General features: G+C 44.7%; 1 pseudogene; it reads left to right on the forward strand.

Moving 5' to 3' along the window:
• Positions 1-4,633: 4,633 nt before the first annotated feature.
• Positions 4,634-5,255, forward strand: LOC121496037 (annotated as a pseudogene).
• The last annotated feature ends 1,374 nt before the right edge of the window (positions 5,256-6,629 follow it).

The raw sequence follows: 6,629 nt of genomic DNA on the forward strand, positions 1-6,629 counted from the left end.
TGTTAACGCCCTCAGAAGCCACGTAGGCTTCTGAGACTCTTCTGCCTCATTAACCCCAGGTTTGTGCACTAGAAAAGGTGTGTGGGAAAGTATTTTTTTAAAAAGATTTTATTTATTTTTCATGAGAGAGAGAGAGAGAGAGGGAGGCAGAGGGAGAAGCAGGCTCCCTACAAGAAACCCAATGTGGGACTCCGTCCCAGATCCTGGGATCACTCCCTGGGCCAAAGGCAGACGCTCAACTGCTGAGCCACCCAGACGTCCTGAGAAAGTATTTTTGAGCAAAGATTTTTCAAATGCCCTCTGGGACAAGCCAGCTGAACCCTACTTTAGAGGGAGAGACTTGGAACAGGTGACAGCAATCCTCTAAGGGCTTTAGGCTTCAGGGTCAAGCCCAGAACTTGACAGTGAAGCAGATCTCTGACACTGAATGAGCCCATTTAATGTTATGTATGAGGAAACTGAACCCAGAGAGATCAGCTGACTGGTGTCATCACATAGCCTGTTCATGACCTTGCACCCAGAAGTAAAGTGCCCTTCACATTCCATTATCTTCTGTGCTTATCTTCTTCAACACCTTTATCTGCTAAAATCAGATTTGGAGGAAAACTGGCAAAGCTCTGGTGTGGAGCAGTGGTTCTCAAACTTTTTTGCACATTAAAGTCACTTAAAATAATTTTAATCTCTGGCTGCATACAAGTGATGAATTAAATCTCAACTTCTGGGCTGAGTTCCAGGCAACTAGGAGTACCTAAACCAATGCAAGTAACTTGACTTGTCTGTGCCTGTCAGGTTGAGGGGAGTGGGGAAGGGTGGGAGGTGACAAGTGGTCTGGACGGTCCAGTCCCTTCTGGTGTCCTATGGGTCTAAGATTCTGGTAGGTGAAAGCAGTGGGGCAGGGGGATTGCTTAGGTCTACTGGGCTTTAGGACTGTTTTCAAGTGCAGCCTCCATCTACCAGATAATTTTGTTGGTCTATAAATTGTTTCTGTATTCAGAGCAGCTGGACCAGTCCACCAAGCTCTCTCAATGTCACCATTTAGAAATAAACACTCTCACTGCTTGGCAACAGGGGAAGGGCTGACTATGTTCCAGGACACTCCTCCCTGTACTCTGGGGAATATTCTGACAGTGTCTCTGAAGATGGAGACAAATGTCTGCTTTGGTTAAGAATAAGTCATTGGATGATTTGAACTTAGGTTTAAAAGTTACTGGTTTGGTAAAGTAGAAAACTGTAGTATTTAAAATTTAAAAGCCAATTTTATGATTTTAGAGCCAAATATACTTAGATTGACTGATAAATTGTTCAATGCAGACACTGGTGAGAATAAAAGCTAAAGGCTAAAGAGCTTTAACATTAATTTCTATTTTCCCAAACTTTACATTCATTAAAGTTTACAATTAGGGCCTATCTATCTCTATATATAGAGATGTGTGTCACTGTTTGGTAGGTGCCAATTCTCGTGCAGCACCCATACTTTCTTGCTTTTGGAGAAGTTGTTAACATTTGTTCATACTAGCGTACGTAAGGAAATAAAGTCTGGGTGGGTTAGGGCCTCTGCAATGTGGCCAAAGAAGAAAGCGAGTTGGCTAAGAGGGCTCACCCCTGGCTTTCTGGGCTTCTGTTTGGGCATCTGGGATCCTCATTCATTCTTGACCAAGTTATAGGGGTTCTAGAGGAGTGATGTGAACAGCCCTAGCCAGATGCCCTCCAAGCAGTTATCTCTAATTACATCAGGCATGGATGACCCTCAGAGATCTTCAAAGTTCTAGGTTCACCTGATTTCTTTAGTTTTTCTAGGCATCATATCAAGGATGTCACAAACTAAATCAGTCTACCAAAAGATTTTGTAAAGTGATTATATATTTCTTTTTTTTTTTTTTGATTATATATTTCTATGTCTGCCACAATCTTCTACCTTCTCAGTCCCTGAGATAGCTATCTGTTTTTGGTGAGAAAATATTTTATTTATTTATTATTTTTAAAAAGATTTTTATTCATTTACTCATGAGACACACACACACACACAGAGAGAGAGAGAGAGAGAGAGAGGCAGAGACACAGGCAGAGGGAGAAGCAGGCTCCAAGCAGGGAGCCCGACGTGGGACTTGATCACGCCTCGAGCCAAAGGCAGACGTTCAACCACTGAGCCACCTAGGCATCCCAGTGAGAAAATATTTTAAAGAATGGTTATATATTGTTTTACAGTATACAATTTTATATATGGATTATAGTTATGTTATTAATCTCATTTTGTAGAGCAATTATATACATATAAATTTTTGAGAGAGAGCGAGAGAGAAAGAGAGCTCAAGTACACAAGGGGGGAAGAAGGGCAAAGGGAGAAAGATTCTTAGATAGGCTCCACACCCAGCTCAGAGCCTAATGTGAGGCTCGATCCCATGACCCTGAGATCATGATCTGAGCCGAAGAGTGGGATGCTTAATCAAATGAGCCACCCAGGCACTCTGATTATATATTATTATAATATTATAGACTTTGCTATGGGCCTTCTAAGAGGTCAGTTCTGCCCACAGGGCAGCTTCACCCATAGGTAGGCCCTTTTTGGGACTGCTGAAGATAAAGGACAAGTGCTGTGCAATAATGGCCCAGTTGCAAAAATTGTCAACTGCGATGGCCATAGATGACTCAGAGACTTCCACAGGCTGCACCACAGTTCAACTTCAGCCTCTGATCAATCCTCCTTTCACCCTTCCCTGCCACTGAGGACGATAGTTAATTCGTATACTGCTTGCCAAAATCAATCTCAACATCTGTTTCTGGAGAAACTAACTCAAGACAGATGGGAGTGGGAAGGAAGGCAATTTAGAGCGGGATTTTGGAACTAGCTTGTTCCCTGCTTGGCTGGCAATGAGAACCTCTTCATGGAATAGGTGGAGCACCCATGCACCAAATACAGCTGGCAGTCTAAGCATTAAAACTCTCACAGGTGATGAGATGGTAATTGCTAGTTACCACTGAAGCAACCAGAGATGCTTTGTGTAGCAAGAAGGCTGAGACCCAGACCCAGGACGAATTAGAGTGGCTAAATTCTACGTAAGGTTAATAAGCCACCCCTAGGAGATCTGTTAGGCTATGCGGTCTGTGTGTGTGTGTGTGTGTGTATGAAAGAGAGAGACCCTAAAACTTGCTATAGGGACTTCAGGTGGACACCCCCAAACTTTCAACGGGATTCCTCTGAGCCTGCGGAAATGGCCCACCCCATTTCTATTTTTTTTAAGATTTTATTTATTTGGGGATCTCTGGGTGGCTCAGTGGTTTAGCGCCTGCCTTTGGCCCAGGGTGTGATCCTGGAGTCCCAGGATCGAGTCCCACATCAGGCTCCCTGCATGGAGCCTGCTTCTCCCTCTGCCTGTGTCTCTGCCTCTCTCTCTCTCTCTCTCTCTCTCTCTCTCTCTCTCTGTGTGTGTGTCTCATGAATAAATAAATAAAAATTTTTTAAAGATTTTATTTTTTCATGAGACACACAGATTTTATTTATTTATTCATATTCATGAGACACACTGAGAGATAGGCAGAGACATAGGCAGAGACATAGGCAGAAGGAGAGGAGCAGGCTGCTCGCATGGAGCCCAATGTGGAACTCGATCCTTGCACCCCGGGATCATGCCCTGAGCCAAAGGCAGATGCTCAACCCCTGAGCCACCCAGGCATCCCCACTCTGTCCCTATTAAGAACAAGTGCTGTCACTCCTTTCTCTTCCTATCTCTCCTTTCTCTTCCTACAACTAGAACGATTGCTCTAGCTCTTTTTTCTTCTCAAGTCCCACCCTTTGAGCTACCAGTTCGTAAGAGAAATTGGTTGCCCTAAATAAGCCAGCAAAAGGGCACTGGATTCAGAGGAGCAGAAGTAGTCAGTTTCCTTTAGAGCTGTAAAGTGCAGCTGGCTGTCTCCCTTTCCAGGCAAGGACAGCAGCTACGACCGACTGTCACTGCTGACTTTTCCAGTGTCAAGGTGATGGGGGAACAGAGCTAGCTGAGGAGAAAGCACAAGCCTGGGGCAGCATACTGATAAGTCCTTGAAACAGGCAAAGGAACATTCCTTTACCAACTTAACTGCCTCAATGTTAATATTTTGCTAAGGGCAAAAGGCAATCCTGGTCCGACCCCCAGGATCCTGTAAGTCTACTTTAACATATAAAAATTTCTTTAGAAATTTCCTTGTTCTCTACCCCCAAAGATTCATGTTGTCAATCATCCCCCAAGCACATGGCCCACCTATATACATCTGAAGGGTCTCATGACACAGGTTTTATTAGACAGTAATAAGTGACCTTTTCCCAACAATAGCTAGCCCCCTCAAGGTCCTGGAAACCTTGCTTCCAAAATACCTTGGAGAGAACGCTATCCTCAAACACCTCCCAACTGCCAGGTGTATATAAGCAGCCATCCCTCACAGGCCCTGGGGCAGCAGCTCTTCCTGCCCATGGGTGCTGTCCCCTGTGCTTTAATAAAACCACCATTTTGCACCAAAGACATCTCAAGAATTCTTTCTTGGTCATTGGCTCCAGACCTCACTCCACTAAACCTCACCTATATTCCAAAACTTCATCGAAGGGAGCTGCTGGACCCTTGCTAATTCAGATTTTCCCATTCCAGGCTCTTCCCTACTGTCTCCAGCCCTTCGCTTCGGAACATGTTCAAGAAGTTTGATGAAAAAGAAAATGTGTCCAACTGCATCCAGTTGAAAACCTCAATTATGAAGAACCAGTTGATAGAGCAATTTCCAGATAAAGAACCATGGCCTCATCCTGTCAAAACAGTGCAGTGCCATAAACATATAGACCTCCTTACAGTGAATGGATAGTTACTATTTTTTAGATAAAGAGAAGGACCTTTTTTATCCAGCCCTAAGGTTACTTCACAAATATCCTTTTATTCTGTCACACCAGTAGGTTGATAAAGGAGCCATCAAATTTGTACTCAGTAGAGCAAATATCATGTGTCTAGGCTTAACTTCTCCTGGAGCCAAGCTTTACCCTACTGCAGTAGATGTGATTGCTGCAATCATGGCAGAAGGAAAACAGCATGCTCTGTATATTAGAGTCATGAAGATGGCTACAGAAGATATTGAGAAAGTCAACAAAGGAATTAGCATTGAAAATATCCATTATTTAAATGGTGGTCTGTGGCATATGAAAACATATAAATGAGCCTCAAAAATATAAACTTGGGCAAAATGTGGAATAGTACTTTATCTGTGTTATTGTCTGTGTGTGACAGCATGAAGACAGTACTTCTGTGCTTGCGCTGAATAAATTCAATGGGTGCTAAAAAAGAAAAAAAGAAGAAGCATTTGTTATTACCTTGCTTGGAGACAATGCAGACATCTCTTTCTGCAAGACAGCATCACTTCCTGTAAGATCTGTACCTGTCTCCTCTCCTAGCCATCAGGCTATAACTCCCCCAGAAAAGCTGCATGATCCAAATGGGAAAAGACATGTAAGACTGAATTCTCAGGGTACTTGACCCATGGTCAGACCATAAAGATGGGCAACTCTCCTGAAATACAAGATTTAACACCCTGGCAAATGTCCCAGGAGATAGTGTGACCTCGATACTGGGATAGCTTCTAGAAGCGTAGAGAAAGTTATGGCCCAGGCTAAGTTTTTTTTTTTTTTTTTAAGATTTATTTATTTATTTATTTATTTGTTTATTTATTTATTTATTTGAGAGAGGCAGAGACACGGGCCGAGGGAGAAGCAGGCTCCATGCCGAGAGCCTTACGTGGGACTCGATCCTGGGACTCGATCCTGGGACTCGATCCCGGGACTCCAGGATCAAGCCCTGTGCCAAAGGCAGGCGTTGAAGAGGCACATGTTTTTTCATGAGAGACAGAGACAGAGAGAGAGACAGAGAGAGAGGCAGGGACACTGGCAGAGGGAGAAGCAGGCCCAATGCAAGGACCCTGACGTGGGACTCAACCCTGGGACTCGAGGATCACACCCTGGGCCGAAGGCAGGTGCCAAACTACTGAGCCACCCAGGGATCCCCAGCCCATACTCATTCTGTGTGTGACCTTGGGCTTGAAGCCTGGCCTCTGTCAGCCTGTTTCTTCATCTGGAAAATGTGAAAGCTCCACTAATCTTTCAAAGTCTCTGAGGACCCAGTGTCATACTACTATCGTTGTTGTTATTGCCCTCACCTCTCCAGGTGGAGCAGAGCCAAAAACTCAACACATTTCTTTTCTGCCTTCAGCCTTATCTCCACTCTGTGAGGTCTGCTTCATAGGCATTATTCCTCTATTTTCTAGATAAGGAGACAGAGGCTCAAAGAGGGGTGGTCTTCAGGGGCCCATGGTGGAGAGAAACTTGCCCTTCCCTGCCAGAGTCCACACCCTAGGTGCTTCACCTTACCTCCAGCCCTATGACTGATAAGATTCCTGTCCATTGAGTTCTTTATGTGTGCCCTGGGCCAAGCTGTGGATGGAGTGAGGTGGGGTGTCTTGGTGGCCTGGTTGAGTGGCACTTGCCTACTCCATCCCCACTGGAGTCTCTGGCCCCCAGGCTGGAACTGAGGCCATGTCAAAGGCTTCACCTCCCTGGAGAACCCCTCAGGCCACGCTCTGCTCTACACAGTGCCTTAATTCACTGTCCAAAGAAGACAGGGAAA

The sequence above is a fragment of the Vulpes lagopus genome, chromosome 7 (genome assembly GCF_018345385.1).
Source record: "Vulpes lagopus strain Blue_001 chromosome 7, ASM1834538v1, whole genome shotgun sequence".
In the NCBI taxonomy this organism is placed as follows: Eukaryota; Metazoa; Chordata; class Mammalia; order Carnivora; family Canidae; genus Vulpes; species Vulpes lagopus.